We start from the raw sequence: 19,727 nt of genomic DNA on the forward strand, positions 1-19,727 counted from the left end.
TCTTCATCTTTCGACTTAAGGAAGAATTTAGCAATTAGTGCACCAGCATTAGTGCGTATTACTGAATGCATTTTTTGTGCCCGCGATAGGTTTAGCCATTTAATATCTCAAATTCAAATCCCCTTTTGTATTTAAATAGCCATATTTTGGTTAAAATATCAGTTTAATATTTGGTAGATTAATCGTCTCGGATGCCCATTCCTATAATTCCCAAGCTGTAGTTTTTTGATAATCAATTTAGTTAGTTTATTGTCCTGCTGGTACAATAATAGCTAAACCATTTTCAAAATCAAAAAATGGCGAAGTTTTTAAGATGATACATTTCGAAATAAAAATACAAAAACAAAAAAAAGTAAAAAAAATGTTGAAAAATTTAATTTTTTATTTTTTTGGTAAAATAACAAATGTTTCACACTGGTATAAAGGAAAAACTGTATTAACAAATTTTAAAAAATTAAGAAAAAATAGTAAGCATTCGAATCCCACTACCAAATAGGCCTTAAAATTTTGATAATTAGTCGTAATTTAATATAAAAAAAAAATCAAGAAAATCGAAGAGTACAATCGTTGATAAAAATTTATTTTAAATTTTAAAACAGAAATATTTAATCCAAGCCCACTGTGCAATTTTTTTTTATATTTTTTCTTAGACAGCTGATAAAACAATAAAAAATACAAAAAAAGATTTTTTTTATTTGGACCAATATTAAAGAAGTTATGAATATTTCTTTGCACATGGTTTTTTCAGAATTTGAAATTTTCAAGGCGCGATATATCTGGAATCGTTAGTAAAAAAAAGAAAATATACTAAAATGTTTTGTCGATGAGTAGCATCACCACAGCAAAATCCTCATCTTGAAAAAGTGTCCGATTTCACTCAGAAATCCCCATATATATTTTTTTGTAAAATAACATGTGTTTCACACTGGTATAAAAGAAAAATTGTATTGACAAAAATACTAATTGTTTGAATACCACTACCAAATAGGTCTTCAAATTTTTATAATTAATCGCAATTTAATACAAAAAAAAAATCAAGAAAATCGAAGAGTACAATCGTTGATTACACTGATTTTAAATATTAAATCGCGAAAATTGCTTCCAAGCCCAATGTGCAAAAATGCTGGATATTATATAGCTGATAAAGAAATAAAATATACAAAACAATTCTATTTGGACCAATATTAAAGAAGTTATGAGTATTTGTTTGTATATAGTTTTTATAGAATTCAAAATTTTCATGGCTTGATATCCCTGGAATCTTTAGTAAAAATCTGAAAATATACTGAAATGTTTTGCCGATTAGCAGCATTGCCACAGCAAAAAATTAAGGAAATCAAAAATCACTTTTAGAAAAAGTGTCCGATTTCACTCAGAAATCCCCATATATACTCTTATGAAATACCCCTACAACTTCACTGCCACCATTGTGCCTGATGACGCTTAAGTGTATCGACGCAACGCACGACATAGTATCAAAAACAAATATGAATGAAAACACATCCTAATCGCTGCAATAAGCACTCATGCGTATGAATAATATTATTTATATGTTTGAACATTTAGTATTCGAATGGATTGCAGCTGCTGCTGTTGGCACTCATATATCACATATTTTATGAATATATTGAATTCAAGTGAACGAACATACATACACACAGTGCGATATTACCCATGAGATATGTAGCAAATGTGAGAATAAATACATAACAACGCAAAACATATTCAATATCGATGAATTAGATTGTATTTTATACAACATGTTGGTCTATTTTATTTGGGGACTTAATATTTCAAGGATATTTGTTGTGTTCGAATTTTTTGTGGGATTTTATGAGATTCACATATGTTACAGTGATATAAAACAAAAACAAAAAAATAAAACTTTAATTGAAACATTTCTACAAGATTTTCATATGTCATATCATTTTAATTAAATATTGTACAGTGACGAGCACTACTGGAAGAATGTATACTTCATTTGACATTGAAGGGCTCCATGTTTTACAAGTTTATTAATGTTCAGTCATATGAAAATAAATAAAAATAATTATGATATTTTTGAAACTTGTAAATAAGGGGGAGGACACAGATATTCATGAGTTATTCACCACTATATTTCGTCAAAAGGTAACCCTACAGCGCAATTTCTATGTGACCTACAGCAGATCTTCGGCTAATAATTGAGACTTTCATCTATAGGCTGAACGAATACCGGCTATACAACCAAATTGCATTGAAGCTAAATATATATAATTTTCTCACAAACATCCCAGACGGGACAAGAGAGACTTCTCTCATAGCAATGAGCACAACCCGATTCATATTATGCTGAATGATATGGGACCTACTGTTTATAGCGTGTCTTAAAACACCACATGTAGATAAGTTTTACATGGCTGATATACTCAGGAAATGTCGCCAGCATTACTAAGGGGTATTTTGCCACCGTTGGAAATTCGATGTTGCCTGGCCTGGAATAATTGATGATTGATGAACCTAAATGGAATAATTAATTTCCTCCGCCACGGTGTCTCTATCAAACCATTGCTCTGTATTAACATCAGAGATATACCCTCAGTCTATGTGTATTGAAACTTTCATCTACGGACAGATCGAACGTATTTAGGGTCTTTTGAAAATGTTGTGGCCCTTTTTGGGAGTCATATCTTTTCGATAGATATCTCGTCCACTAATTATTTCGGTGGGTCATCGTATAACTCTTGGACCAGTATGCCAGGAAGCATGGACTTGTCCACGGAAAACATAATATTGGTGTAAAAGGACCACAACGAACAGCATTGGCATATACAGTGTTGGTCACACAATTAGCACACCCCACTACCAACATTTATTTTGCCTAAAAACACCTTCAAAAATAGTTGTATTTAATAAAGTATTTGCACTAATATATTCACAGTAGTATGCTTAAAGAATACAATGCAATACAGAAACTGAAACATAACTGTCAATTTGAATAACCTCCAAAAATGTAAAAAATGTCCTAAATTCACTGGACATGTAATTAGCACACCTTAAAAGAATCACTAATATTGTGAATAGTTTCAATATTTTCGTCCATATTCAGTTTTAAATCCCTTTCGTTTGGGAATAAGTTCCAGTCTGCTATTTATACTCTCCACCAGTCTCCGAAATTTCAGTGTCAGAAGGGAATTATATGGGGTACACCTTGGGTCCCAAGGACTGATGGAAATTTCAGTTTTTTAGTGTTTTTTATCGATTTTTTCACATGTAAACAAATTCATTGAAGCAAGTAGTTCATAAAAGCATCAAATAAAACATCATATTCTTGTTCATCTTTGTAAATTTGCGAATAGTGGGATGTACCCACTAGCAGTGTTGCTCTGTAAAGTCCGTTTGACACAAAAATTTTCATTTAAAAACTGTAATATGATGCTTTGAGCTATTGATTTTATAAATACTTATCCATCTGGACTGAATTTTACCGATATGTCGTGATGTATGCCATGATAAACCTATGTTCATCTCTATGGGACCTACGCAAATTTCAATAATTTTCTAAACATAAGGGAAATGGGAGATAGTCTAGTGAGACCGCAAAATAATAGGTTTCCCGGAGCTTAAAACGATTAAATTTAAAATCAATAATCCAGAAAACATTTATCTTGAATAGTATATGCCTACTTTCCTGGATTTTAACCAATTTTAACAAAACTCAAAATCCTTTATTGTTAGGGGTTATACCTATAAACATACTTATGGGCTACGTGTTCACCTAGTGCTTTGTTGACAGCTTTGTAGTGATAGGTCTTTGGTGTTATTCAGACGTGTAATTTTGAATAACAAATGGTGTTATAAGTTGATCCTTCTTCACATAAGGGTGGATTTTATTGATCTTCTTTCTATAAACCCCTTCCAAATCGAAAATTTTCTTAAATGAATCATCGACCTTAAACACTTTTTGATAAGTTTTTGCACTTTATATTTAAATTTCGGTAATCGGTTAACAATTCCAATAATTTCAGATCCAATTGTACATATGTTTTTAAAGTTTTGGCGACTTTCTAACGTTTAAGTGTACATTACGAAAAATGGTCCGCTATTGGGATATATTTTGAGATTCCGGGGTGATAAATTATTTTTTCTTTCAAAAAATGATTTGTTCAATACATTTTGAATATGAATTAACTTCAATATAAATAAATTTTTGTATATTAATTGAATTAAATTAAAAAATCTTAGGGTGTGCTAATTATATTTCCCCTTGATAATTTGGGCGTCTTCACAAAACTTTTATTTTCAAAAAACAACTGATAATACTATTCACTTATATCATTAAATCTGTTAAATACATTATAGAAAAGGATTTTGTTTACGAAAATATTTAAATTTGCCTATCAAAACTTTTAGCTGACTGAAATCATTTTGCCCCAAAGGGGTGTGCTAATTCTGTGACCAACACTGTATATCCAAAGAATGTTCGAAGAGACCCTAAACTACGAGGGCGGTTCGGAAACTTCTTAGCCTATCAATGAAAGAGAATAGTTTGTTTTTCAAAAATATTTTTATTTTTCAATATAATCTCCTGAAACTTCAATACACTTAGTCCAACGCTTTTCTAGCAATTCTATCCCTTGATTAAAATAGTTTTCCTCAAGGTCTTCAAAATAGTGGTTTTCAACAGTAATTGCATCTTAATTAGAGGTAAAACGCTTGCCAACAAGGAATTTTTTTAGATTTGGGAAAAAGTAAATGTCACTGGGAGCTAAATCAGGAGAATAAGGTGGGTGGTCAAGCAACTCGTACTTTAATTCGTTGATTTTAGCCATTGTTAAAACACTCTTGTGCACTGGTGCGTTGTCTTGATGAAAAATTATTTTTTTGTGTTCTAAGCCAGGACGTTTTTCTCGAATTTGCACATTTAATTGATCCAAAAGGTTGCAATAGTACTCTGAATTAATTGTTTTACCCTTTTGCAGATAGTCAATCAATAAAATACCTTTGAAGTCCCAAAAAACCGTTGCCATAACCTTACCAGCCGATTGAATTGTTTTTGCCTTCTTTGGGGCACTTCCTCCAGCTTCAGTCCATTGTTTGGATTGTTCTTTCGTCTCTGGAGTATAGTGGTGGATCCATGTCTCATCAACAGTTATGAAACGACGCTTAAAATCCATTTTATTTCGCTTAAAACGATCCAAACAAGCTTGAGAAATGTTCATTCTTATGCGTTTTTGATCGACTGTTAACAAATGCGGCACCCATCTTGCAGAAATCTTTTTCATCTGTAGTTCTTCATGCAAAATTAAATGGACTCGATCATTTGAGATGCCCATGATATTAGCAATTTCACTCACTTTTATTCGTCGATCATTTAATACCATATCTTGCACTTTGGCTACAATTTCTATTGTTGTTGCTGTTTTTGGACGTCCACTACGTGGTTTATCTTCAATGCTTGTACGACCACGTTTAAATTCAGCAACCCAATTTTTTACTGTTGCATATGAAGGAGCACTTTCACCTAACACATTCACAATATCATTATGAATTTTTTGTCCCGATAAACCTTTTTTATGTAAATATTTAATGACAGCACGCATTTCTAATTTTTCCATTGTAAAAAAATTGCGGATGCGTCTTTTTTGAACACCTGTTTCTATATGAAGAAGTTGCCAGATCGAAACAAAAAAATTAACATGTGTTCATAACAGAGATGGAAGTTTCCAAAACACTTAACTTTTTTCTGTTTATACCGCGCTTTTGGTGCTCGGCTAAGAAATTTCCGATCTGCCCTCGTACACTTAGACAAAATTTGAACTTTTGTGGGGGAGGTACACTAAGAAGAGGACGGATATGGGCCATTTTAGAAGTTAAACTAAATTTGGAAAAATATGTCGTGCATACCATTTTAGTAAAAAATTTTAAATATTGGGTGAAGTACCGAAGGTTGTGGACCGGTATTGTCCATCTTCGAACTGAAACTACGATTCGACAATACATGATGAATGCCAAATTTTAGACCAAATCGGTTGATCAATTCGAGAGTTATCGTGCCCTACAGCCACAAAAAGTGGTGCCATAAGAGGTTTTTACGCATTTTGGGCTGTTTTCTCAAGAAGTATGGACTTGCCCCTGAAAAAAATTTTTGACGTCGTAATTGAGGCAGCGAATACAAGTTGTTTCAGCAAAAATCAAAGTGATTCGAGTGCAGGCCTTAAAGTGAAGGAGTGGACAAATATAGTCCATATTCGAACCTGATCTATATCTGGTAGATATATTACGATGTCACTCCCTACAAGAGTTATCATGCGCACAAATTTTCTGAATATTTTTGAACTCTTATGGGGGAGGTACCTGAAGGAGTGGATCGATACGGCTTATCTTCCAACTTAAATTAAGTTTGAACAAAATATAACGAGGGCCAAATTTTAGACTGAATCGTAGTATTTTGCACCTTTCAGGCTATTTTCTCAGGATGTATGGACTTGCCCCTTATGAAATTTGTACCGTCGTATGGGTGGCAGTGAATACAAGCTGTTACAGCTTTTCCGAAATTTTGTGTGGACTGTACCCGCACTTAAACTAAGGAAATATGACGAACGACAAATTAGCCATAGTTGTCTGAAACGGATTTCGTCCAAACATACTTGAGGTCTAAAACCATTATTTCGATGAGGCACATTTTGCCCGTATGAAAATGTATATACCCTAGTTACCCCCAGTTTATGTATTTCGAAACAAAAATGTGTGCGCATGAAACACACCCAAACTTTAGTTTTTGAAATATTATTGCCTTTGCTTTTACTTCAAAACAAAAAACAAATTTGAACAACAAACTCAAATTTGGTAGTCTTTCTTGCGCATTCATTTTCTTATCGACATACATGAACAGGCTGTTAGCATAAATACTGAGGGTATAAAAATGGCCAAATTAGATTGAAATTGTGGCGGTGTAGGGTATAATATAGTCGGCCGCTCCAAACTTTGATCCTTTCTTTATTTTTATACCCTCCACTATAAGATGGGAGGTATATTACGTTTGTCATTCCGTTTGTAACTACTCGAAATAATCATTGAAGACCCCACAAACTATATATATTCTTGATGCAATTCTACATCGATATAGCCATATCCGTCTGTCTGTCTGCCTGTCCGTCTGTGAAATTCACTCTAGTGTCCGAACGGATTGAAGTAGGATGAAATGTTGGTAAAATATTTTATATGTACGTAGGATTTTTGGTATTGAAAGCGGGCTATGTAGGGCCACGTTTTCGTATAGCCCCCAGCGTCGTCGTTTTAAGGAATTTTTAAGATATTTGTCCCATTTGACCACCGAATCGATTGTAATTTGGTACTATGTCTTTTCAGAGTCTAAAAAATATTTCTACCAAAGTTTGTTTATATATGTAGGTCTACGTTTTGGTATAGCCCCCATATAACACCCCGTATATAGTACGCGTCACTTTACGATATTTGAATGTATTAGTCCCATTTGACCACGGAATCAATGGTAACTTTGTATTTTGTGTTTGCAGAGGCTAAGAAACATTTTACCATAAAATGTTTACATAGGTCCACGTTTTGACATAGTCCCCATAGGACGATACCTCCCGATTTTCGGTAATTTGAAGGTTTAAGCCTAATTTTCACACCGAAATGGCTGACATTTGGTATTAAGTCTTCGTTGGGGGTACAAAACATTCCCTCAGAAATTTGTAGGTATAGGTCCACGCCCTCATATAGCCAGCATAGAACGGTTCCTCCACATTTTCGGTATTTTGAAGGTTGTGGCCACATTTATCCACCGAAATGGCTGAAATTTGGTATTTGGTCTTCATTTGGATTTTTAAACGTTCCAGATGAAATTTGTTGGTATAGATCCACGCCTTTATATAGCCCCCATAGAACTTACCTTCCGATTTTCGGTGTTTTGAAGGTTGTGGCCTCAATATTCCCCAGAAATAGCTGATATTTGGTATTTAGTCTTCGTTGGGGGTATAAAACTTTCTCCCAGAAACTTGTCGGTACAGGTCCATAGAACGGTACCTCCTGATTTTCGGTATATTGAAGCTTGTGACCTCAATATCCCACCGAAGCGACTGAAATTTGGTTGTAAGTCTTCATTAAGGGTATACAACTTTCCACCTGAAATTTGTCGGTATCGGTCAACGCCCTTATATAGCCCCCATAGGATGATATCTCCCAATTTTCGGAATTTTTGGAATTCACTTCAATACAGTTCGTGGTGGAGGGTAATAAAAATTCGGCCCGGCCGAACTTAACGCTTTTCTTACTTGTTATTATTATACTGGCAGAACCCGGTGCGCTTCGCTACACCGCAGCACATTTACTTGTAGCTAAGTTCCGTCACACATTCCAAATTTCATTGAAATCGGGCATATATAACGTGTTTGGTGCATCAAATGCTTGAAATCGGACGAAAATATATATGGGAGCTATATCCAAATCGGAACCGATTTCGATACATTTTGGCACATTTAGTTATAGGCCAAATTCCGTCACACATTCCAAATTTTATTGAAATCGGACATATATAGTGTGTTTGGTACATCAAATACTCGAAATCGGAGGAAAATATATATAAGAGCTATATCCAAATCTGAACCGATTTCGATATATTTTGGCACATTTAGTTATAGGCCAAATTCCGTCACACATTCCAAATTTCATTGAAGTCGGACATATATAGTGTGTTTAGTGCATCAAATGCTTGAAATCGGGCTAAAATATATATATATGGGAGCTATATCCAAATCTGAACCGATTTCGATATATTTGCCACTTAGTTATAGCTCAAATTCCGTTACACATTCCAAATTTCATTGAATTCGGACATATATTGTGTTTTTTGGTACATCAAATACTCGAAATCGAACGAAAATATATATGGGAGCTACATCCAAATCGGAACCGATTTCAATATATTTTGGCACATTTAGTTATATGCCAAATTCCGTCACACATTCCAAATTTCATTGAAATCGGACATATGTACATATATAGCGTTATTGGCGCATCAAATACTTGAAATCGGACGAAAATATATATGGGAGCTATATATTTTGACACATATGGTTATAGGCCAAATTCCGTCACACATTCCAAATTTTATTTAAATTGGTCATACATATATAGCGTGTTTGGTACATCAAATACTTGAAATCGGAAGAAAATATATGGAAGCTATATCCAAATCTGAACCGATTTCGATAAATTGGCACATTTATTTGTAGGCCGAATTCCGTGACATATTCAAAATTTGGAGACTGTATCTGTAGCCGTTCTATAGATATTTGCATACGAAATTTAATTTTTTGAAATGTACCTCCGATTCTAATGCTATACCTACGGATCCGAGCGGAATTTCTAAACTTCTTATAACCTATGTCACTTTCACGCGATGTAGTAATACACCCTGAAAATTTCAGCACGACCGGTTCAGTGGTTTTTGAGTCCGTAAATTCCAAACAAACAAGCATACAAACATTTTTCTACTTAATATATATAGATATAGCATTTTTAAAGAAATGGGGTATAGGGGAAGTACCCTGCCCCTTCCGAAACTCAACTAAATTTGTAGCCTATTTTAACCGTGGGCCATCCATGTACATTCCCTGGCAATTTCAGAAAAATAGGTTTAGTAGTTTTTGTAGAAAAGAGAAAAATTGAAAAAACAAGTGGGCGTGGTCAACATTTCTTTGCATAAAACCCTAAGTCGGGTTAAGGCGCACATTTTACAGAAAGAATTATGCAAATCGGTCCAGCCGTTCTCAACTAATGCCATTACCAACGAACGACATTTGATTTTTATTTATATAGATTTATAATATATATTTCCTAGTATAAAGCTTGTAAAATACAGAATCTGTAAAATTTTTCAATCATTTTTGTAAGGTATCGACTGTATGTAATCCTATAAAAAAAGTTACAATAAATATGTGCATCTACATAAATCTCTTAATAAGATTAAATTTATTACCTTGAAATAACTGTTTCATTTATTCTATTTTGCTAAAATTTTTGCCAACGAAAAAAAGGTTTTAATTTCATTTATAGCAAAAATATTACAACCATGGCTTTGGCCTCTCTCACATTACACTCATCATATAGACACATAAGTACTAACCATCACAGTACATGTCGGAGCCATCAATTTCATGGTCCATTTTATTACAGAAATACGCTGTCAATTTATATTAATCTCATAAATCTCTGATAGACAATAATAGACACGGAGATAAATGACCCAAAACAAATCGGTTGTCGGTTAAAATCACAAAACCACTCTGAGCAAAAACGGAAAAAATATCTAAATGTATGGTTGAATCAAATTGCATCTATGTTGTAATACCCCCAAAAAAAGTATTCGTATTAAATGAGAATATTTACCATTAAATTGGTTTGCTGTTGTTGTTGTAGTTTTTTTCATATCATTGGATTGCGGTATTCCAATTTAACAACTGATTACACAAGAATATTACATCTTCTTCTTCTTTGTAATGATATATTATGACAGAATATACATTTGGTTGCTTTGTTGTTTGAACTGTTCATCATCGTCATCATCAGCATCGTTATTATTATACTATGTATTGTACTTATATTGTGCAATCCAATATTACATAATACGAATTGAAATATTATCGAATGATAAAAACTAAAATTAAATTCTCATAGAATGACAAATACAGAACTACTAGTTTTGCGGTGACTGCTGCTCCGACTAAAAATATATTATTAAATATTCTATTGTTTACAAATCATATTAAATATCTTAACATTTAACCACAAATGAGACTGAAAAATACAGAAGCGGATGACTAGAATGAAATTAGATTTTATTTATTATGCCCATTTGCGGTTGAAAACGTTTAAAAGCCAAGGCAAAAAATATGTAATAAAATGAGATAATATTTGTTTTAAGTAAATTTAAAAAGAAATATCTTAAACTCAAAAGTGAACAAGGCAGACAATTAGGAAGACGTCACAGAATTCAACATAGTTAAAGGTAATTGGCTTATCTTTATATTCCAGCAAAAATCCTTATTAAATAATAGGGTTTTATAGTAATTTTTGGTAATCGTAACTACTAACAAAACCCCATACTAACCCATTATTTAAAGAAGGGCATGTCGCACTGACTTATAAGTTATTCTATGACCACTAGTTATCCTGTGTACACTAGAAGTTAAAAAATAAGGTAAAAAATATTTTTTTTAGAAATGTTTGGGTAGAATTAGTTTTCAATTTCAACACACTTCATATTTTTATTTTATTTCACTCTCTGCTGGATTTGATCATTCGAACTTACGATTTGTAGCCGAATGATTTGCGTACGAACATTACGGGTTCTTTAAACGCTTACATGTGCACCATCTGTTTTTTATTTCATTAACATAAAACTCTCGTGCCGACTGTGAGCGTTGAACACACAACCCTATGATTTATATACAGATACACACGCTCTGTACCACCGTACTCATTACATAATAAGAAATAATGTATGTAGTTAGTTTGTTTACATTACTTTGTAATGGGTTACATAACGACTAACGGATGCTAATTTTTACTGGGAGTTCTAATAACCTCATAAAGGTATAACATGGGTTCAAGGATGGTGTTATCGAAACATAAGAGAATAATAAATTCACAAATTGTTCAGGCAAAGTGAAAGGAACTACGAACTTCAAATTTTATCTCCAAAATGGTGTCAAGATGTGTTTCCTGCTTAGAGAGGCGGGAAGCAAATGAACGATATGATTACTAATTTATTTTAGCAACTGTTCGCACGTCCAGGCAACATAGCAGTACAAAGGCAAAATATTGTCCACACCATGAAATAGTCGAAACAATTCATACCTGGGTACCCGAGCCCTTAGCCGCTACCCGCCCTGAAATATATCAGAGCGGAGAAACGTATTTTCCGCATTTGAAAAGATTCGCAGAGGGAAGTCCGAATGTTTAATAGGAAAATAATTTTGGATTCAAAGGGTTAAACATTCGGTACCTTTTTAAATCAACCTAATGTTTATGTTATGGGAATATGACATGTTAATTTGGTGGTATCCAATAGAAGCGATAAGGTTTGTGCTAGATAACACAAGAAGTTATTAAATATATACCGCCCAAGCAGAATGTTGGCAATACAGCAAGAAGCCAACTGAGGAATAATGAGTAACAAGGGACCGAAGGAACGAATGTGTATGTCCCGACGACTATGACGACCTGGCATAGTGCCCACCGGACATAAGGTCCAAAATTAATCTTGGGCGTTGAGTTCGAAGAGAATCAGATCTAAGATTCTATATGTTAAGTGAACGATGATATTACAAAGCATTGGAGAGACAAAGTAATTGATCGAAAGGATGTACAATTGTAGAAATGACCCTTTATGGTCTGACAAATAATTACAAGTTTTCTATGCACAGACTACCTTCTTCTATGGAACGAAAGACGTTGAAGGGTCTTCTGTGAACCTAAGACCTTCTAAGGGTCATCTATCCACAAATACTGTATGAATAAACGAAATATTAAAGGATCTCTATAGACATATGACCTTCTATAGCCAGATTGTGGCAAACAGCAAGGGAGCAAGGGAGCAAAGGGACGAAGGTGTATGCCCAGACGACTATGACGAACTGACATAATGCCCAAAGGAAATAAGGCCTTATATGAATATTGGGCGTTGAGTTTGAAGAAAAACAGATTCTATATGTTAAATTACCTGTGATATTACAAAGCATGGTATTGGAGAAACAAATTAATTGATCGAAAAGGATGTACATTTGTACAAATTAACCTTTACGGTCTGGCGACCTATTAAAAGTTCTCTATGGACAGACAGAACGAAAGCCGTTTAAGGGTCTTTTGTGGTCATAGATGGATAAATACCTGTTTAATTAAGGGATCTCTATAGACAGAAGACTTTCTGAAGGTACTTTATGGGTAGAAGATTTTATGAAGATAATGTATGTGTAAAAGGTCTCTATGGATAGATGGCCTCCTAAAGGACTTCTTTTAACAGATGACACACTTAGGCAGACTATAGATATACGATTGTTAAGGGTCCTCTATGGGCACAAGACCTGCTAATTGGCATGTATATATGGACAAATGACCTTCTACAGATTTTTATGGATACCTATTAGAGGTCTTCTGTGGACAGAATTCCTTTTAAGATCCTTTAAAGGCAGAAGACTTTTTACGGGACTTTTATGAACAGAGGACATTCTAAAAGTCAATTACGGACAAACAGCCTTCCAGAGATACGATCTATTATAGGTTCTCTATGAATTGAAGTCGTTTTTCATGGACCCAAGTCCTGCCAAGGATCATCTATGGACAAATGACCTTCTAATGGTCTTCTACCTCTTCTCTAGACAGAAATATTAAGGTACACTATGGACAGTAGACCTCTTAAAGTTGCCTTAATGCCTTCTGAAGGTCTTATATAGACAGATGGCCTCTTATAGGTCTTCTCTTGACAGTAATGTTGGCGACATTTCCTAGGTATTTCAGCCATGTCAAACTTCTCTGCAAGTGGTGTCTTAGGACACGCCGTTTGATCTTGGCGATAAACGGTAGGTCGGTAGAGAAGTCTCCTTTGTCCCGCCTGGGATGTATGTGGAGCAATTATATGGACTAAAGCCTTTTTTTTATGGACCGAAGGATCATCTATGGACAAATGACCTTCTAATGGTCTTGTATGCACAGACGCAATAATAAAGGTTATCTATAGGTAGAAGACTTTTTGAGGACCGCTATGGACAGACAACCTCTTAAAAGTCTTCTTTTGACAGACGACATATTACGATACTCTATAGACATAAGACCTTTTAAGGATCATCTATGGACCTAAGCCCTGCTAAAGTTTTCTATGCACTGACGTCTTTTTCTATTAACCGAAGTGCTTTTAAGGATCATCTATGGACAAATTACCTTCTAATGGTGTTTCTATCCACAGACCTATGGACCCTAGACCTGCTAAGGTTCTCTATAAACTGAAGTTATTTTCTATTAAGTCCTTCTAAGGATCACCTATAGATAAATGACCTTCATATGGTCTTCTATCCACAGGCACAATATTAAAGGTCCTCTATAGACAGAAGAACATCTGACAGACGTCTTTTTTCGGGCCTTCTATAGACCGAAGACTTTCTAACTATTATCTATAGGCAAATTGTCTTCTAAGGGATTTCTTTGGCCGGAAGACCTATTAAATACCCTCTTCGGACTGAAGACTTGTAAAGGGTTTTCTGTGGACCAATGAATCTCTAAAGGTCATCTTTGGACAAATGAGCAACCTTTTATGGTCGGTCGACCTATTGGAATTCCTTTATGGACATACAATTTTTACAGATTTCTCCACTATGGACCTAAGGCCTGTTAAAAGTCCTCTATGGGCAGAAGATTGTTTAAAAGTACTTTATGAACGGAATACATTCTAAGGGCCTTCTACCAAAGATCTTTCAAAGGTATATATGTATGTCTTCTTGGACAGAACATCTTCGATATAACAGACTGTTTCAGGCCAACTAATATAACAAGCTTCAGACAATCTTTAATTAGCAGTTGAACTGTTGGAGACTGCTTGCTCATCGCTGATAAGGATAGATGGCGTCTAAAAGGACTTCTTTTAACAGATGACGTACACTATACCCATAAGACCTTTTAAGGGTCCTCTATGGACCCATGACCTTTTATTTAGACATGTCCATATGGTTAAACGACCTTCTACAGATTTTTATGGATAAACTGTCTCTTGAAAAAGGTATTTTAAAGTCCCTTTGTGGACGGAAGGCCTTTTAAGGTCATTTAAGGACAGAAGACTTATTACGGGTCTTCTATAAACATTCTATAGACATTCTAAAAATCATCTGTGGACAAATGACCTTCCAAAGAGACGATCTATTTTAGGTTCTCTATGGATTGAGGTCTTTTTCTATGGACCGAAGTTCTTATAGATATCACCTATGGACAAATGACCTCCGAATGGTCTTCTTTGGACCTGTTAAGATTTTCTATGAACTGAAGTCTTTTTTATGGAAGGTAAGATGCATAATTTGAATTTAAGCGCTTCAGTCCTGTTTTGGGGGAAGTGGGAGTATTCTACTGTCACATAGGTGAAAGACCAAACCTTACGGTCACGAGTCCACACGAGTCCTCGCTTATAACGTTACTACGCGATTTAAGGTATTTTGAGGATTTTAGCTACATTTTTTGACCGAACTAGATGCAACTTGACATTTGAGGTTCCCAATGCCAAGAAATTGCTCCACTAAAAATTGTCAATTTTGGTAATAGCCCCCATATAACGGTACCTCCCGACTTAAAGTGTTTTCAAGATTTTAGATAAGTTTTCTGCACGAATTAGTTGTAATTTGACATTTGAGGTTCATAATGGCCAAACAACTTCTCTACTAAAAATTGCCCAGATAAGTCCACGTTTGGGTATAGCCCCCATATAACGGTACCTACCGATTTTAGGTATTGTGAAGCTTTTAGCTACATTTTTCGACCGAACTAGCTGTAATTTGACATTTGAGGTTCTTAGTGCTCCCAAAATTTCTCTACCAAAAATCAATATAGGTCCATGTTTTGGTATAGCCTCTCTATAAAGCTGCCCCCAGATATTCCGTATTTTGAGGATTTAATGTATTTTGAAGTTTTTGGCTACAAATTTTTACCGAGCTACTTGAAATTTGACATTTAGGTTCTTAGTGGCCCCGAAATTTATCCACCAAAATCGTCAACATTGGTCCATTTTTTGGTATAGCCCCCATAAAACGGTACCTCGCACTTTTCGGTATTTTGATAATTTTAGCTAAAATTTTTAACCGTACTAGCTGTAATTTGATATTTAAAGTTTTCACAGGTCCAGAAACTCCTGCGCGAAAAATCGTCCATAAACGTACCAACATATTTAAAACTTTTTAGATACATTTTTTGACCACACTAAGGAATTTGGTTGAACAATTTTGATACCTAACAGGTAACTAATTATTACATTTTAGTTTTGAATATTTTATGGTGGATGATATCAAAAGTTCGGCCCGGCCAAACTTAATGTTTCTTACTTGTTATTTAATAACGCGGTCACAAATATAGGAAACTGATTTTAAAATGATTGTTCAACAATTTCAGTTATTTTCATCACTTAAATAATATTAGCACTACTTACATATCAAATACTTATACAACAATTAGTTTTATTTTTCAAACGACACATACCTGAAAGAAGACAAAAACAATTTATTAGTAAAAACACATTTATTTTAAAATTTTAAAACTATCAAAGTCCACTGAAATTTAAGATGACACTTTTGTAAAATAGTTTGCTTTGTTTTCCTACCTCAACAGATTAATGGCTCAGTAATACAAAACATACATCACAAACTCTTCAAAAAAAACCCAAACAACAACATATTTTTCGCCTAAATATCTTCCAACCATATCCCCATGGAAAGCGATTACGAAATTTTCACATTAGGCTTAAAAATTTAATGCACAAAACGTAGCCTCAAGCAAGATAGAGGAGAGGAGAAAAAACACCGGATGTAAACTGAAAATAATCTGATATTTTTCAGGACTTAAGGCGAGAATTTCAATGATGTGCGTACTCCAGGAACGCATGTACATATGTATGTATGTGTTAATATTGGATTGGATGGATATGGTTGAGTGTGCGTGTGTGTGTTTTTACGGCTTTGTTTGTTTACTTCCGGTAATAGGAAAAAAATCAACACCTAACACACAACACATTTTAGTTTTTACTTCACCTACCGTTTTCACTTATCTCCTGCCATCTCTTCTAACAAATTTTGTATTGACAGGTACTACCCCCCACCCCTCTTTAACAGGTGAAGATTATGTATTATTGGCTTTAGGGTCCTTCAAATATGCCCAAAAGCCAGGCAACAATTCCTGTAGTTGATAGCTTTGTTAAATAACTACAAAACAACAACAGTAGCAGCAGCAAAAAGTCTATGATACCACCAAAGAAAAAAATCACCATTTGAGATTAGAACCATAGGCATCTTTCATTCCGTTTATCTATGTTGGGTATTAAAACCAGCTCCTGTGGTGCCATGAGGCTTTGGCATGTTATAGGCGAAACCAAACTAAGAGTAGACACGAAATAAAGCCATAAGATGGTTTTTATAGCTAGCCTATGCTAGTATTTTTTGGAAGCTTTGTGTTCCACCTTCGAAATTGCCCTGCCAAATAATGGCAAAGGAAACGTAGTCAGCCCAATGGATAGCTGTTACAAAAAGAAATGGAGTAGAAGGGAAAATGTGGTAAACGAAAAAGAAAAAATATCCAATGCTAATACCACTATTATTATATTTTCAATGTAGTTGTGCGGGCCGTCGAAGTAATCAATGGAGTTTGATTTAAGACTCTAGAATATCTCCTAAACGTACCCTGTGGGATATAAGTTAATTTTTTTCAGGGCTTCTTGTTTGTTTGCTTGCATGTTGGTGCGTAGCAAATTGGAATTTTTTTAGGTTTAGTATTTACGAGTCATTATGTTTTTTTGCTTCGTTTTCAAAATCGCTTAAGGTAAGATAAGACAGTGGTTGGCAACCAATTGTTATTACGACATTTGCCTTAGATAAACAGCAAATACAAATACGTATTTTTTGCTTTTAAGGACGAAAGATATTTTTGAAGACTCAATATTCATTTTTCTACGCAATATTCGTTTCAGACAATTCGGAGTCTTTGTAACCATATCCGTCCATTTGTCCAACTGGATGGTGCGGGAGATAAATTTAATTCGGGGGCATCCGTATTAGGCCAAACTCTTCCAACTATCAATCAAAACGATATTTTTTGAATAGTATAGAAAATAGGAATTCGTGCGAGTACGAATGCTCTGTCATTGAACTATTTAGACCCACTGGTTTCTTCCCAAATAAAGCTCAATTTTTTTCACTGGATCCAGTTCAGTGACACTTTTCGAATGTGTATTGACTGTTACTGTACTCCCTAAAAATTCTACTTTAAAATTTTCACAGTTATTGTTTTTCATTCTTTATACTGTACATCGTTATATTGATGCTCCTTTTACAAGAATTTACGCTTGTTTGAAAGGAAAGTACTTCAATTAGAAAAAACCTTGTGTTATTGTTCTGTTTTTTTTTTTTTTTTTTTTTTTTTTTTTTCCTCAGATTGGTATTCCTAACGTAAATGTTCTTCGACTAATCTACTAAATTGTTTTCGCAATGAATTGAAGAGGATTTAGACTTCATAGTGTAAATGAAGAAATTTTTACGTTGTTAAAAAAAAACTAAACAGTTCGAAGATACAATAAAAAGTAAAACTTGGTTTTGTCATTTCTTATGTAAAATCCATTTGAGTAGTAAATTCTTTTTAAAACCTGTGGTTACGGCTCTTTAAAACAAATTGATTGAATTAAGCAAAATTTAGCGAAAAAAAACTTTTTTCTTACGGAGACCAGGGGCCTAATTATGTGATTCGATATCGAGTTGTTTCGACCTGAGTACTCAAAGTTGGGATGACAACATTCGTTATCGAGTAAAATTATCGAGAAATTGAGAATAAATTTGCGAGTAATTTCTCGAGGCCAAATTGCCTATCGTAAACAAATAAAATGAAAGATTTCTTATTGTCTTTTTGTTTAAAATGTAAAAATTGTTGTCTGTTGTCGTTTTATAGAAGAAAAACGATGTTAGTAAATAATTGGCAGCATTTTTTAGACAATATAACAAGAGAAATTCGGAAAAGTCCTTTGCAGTCGTTTTGAGAAATTGTGATAAATTTAGAATTAAAATGCATGCAATCATTAACCAAAAATTACTTTTGCAGTCGTTAAAAATAAGCATTTCTGGAAAAAAGAAAAAAAAATTTTAATATTAATAGCCTTTTTATTGTATAAGGGAAGTACATTTTAAACATTTCATCTCCCGTTGTTTACCAAAGGAAATATTCTCTCAGAGAGGCTAATGCAAAACATCCACCAAACTCTCTCTCATTTATTTTGAGAGAGGATTATTAAGGTAGATGTATCAGCAATCCGTTACAACAATGTCAAAAAGATTTTGCAAGAATTAATAATTTTCTTATTTCCATAGCACAACTTCATTCCGAAATTATTATTGAATGTATTGTTCAACAAATTCCACAAATATTCACATTTTTCATTCATAATTTAGTTTTTTTTTGGTTCTTGCTTTCAAAAAACACCTTTTTTACATCTACCTTCATAATATTCCCTATAGTACACATAGGTTTTCATAGTTCGATTACCGGTTACTCTCGAAACATTCGATCAACGATTTCGATCGAATCTCGTCATTCCGCTTTTTTATCGTGTCGAAATTTTTTTCACGAGCAAATACTCGATAGAATCGAATCACGTAATTAGGCCCCAGTTTGAATTTTGTTCTATTTCCTTTGTCAAAGTTTTAGCAAAACAATTAAAACAAAAACTTGTATCAATATACAGGCACAATAAGATGCTTTAGAATATTTTTCGTTATGTCAGGACCCAGCAAAAACTCCCATTACCAAATACGTTTTGGTAGCCGTAACTACGTACGTACGTATACCTACATTGTTCCACACTTTCGAATTTTTGGAATCTTGCTAAGAAAAAACTTGTTGATCGACACTGAGTATAGTTTCGGATTTGAACACGCGTGCTCTGTGCCACCGCAAAATCGTTTTATCCTGGTCAAAACACTGCAACTTTTGTTTAT

The 19,727-nt window shown here is 34.1% G+C and overlaps 1 protein-coding gene across 50 annotated transcripts in view; it reads right to left on the reverse strand.

Annotated features, from left to right (window-relative positions):
• Zasp52 (Z band alternatively spliced PDZ-motif protein 52) overlaps positions 1 to 19,727 on the reverse strand; it is a 452,865-nt gene that overhangs the window by 237,629 nt on the left and 195,509 nt on the right. The window lies entirely within an intron of this gene.

This window comes from Musca autumnalis, unplaced genomic scaffold (genome assembly GCF_047663935.1).
Source record: "Musca autumnalis isolate F117 unplaced genomic scaffold, ASM4766393v1 scaffold_5, whole genome shotgun sequence".
Classification (NCBI taxonomy): Eukaryota; Metazoa; Arthropoda; class Insecta; order Diptera; family Muscidae; genus Musca; species Musca autumnalis.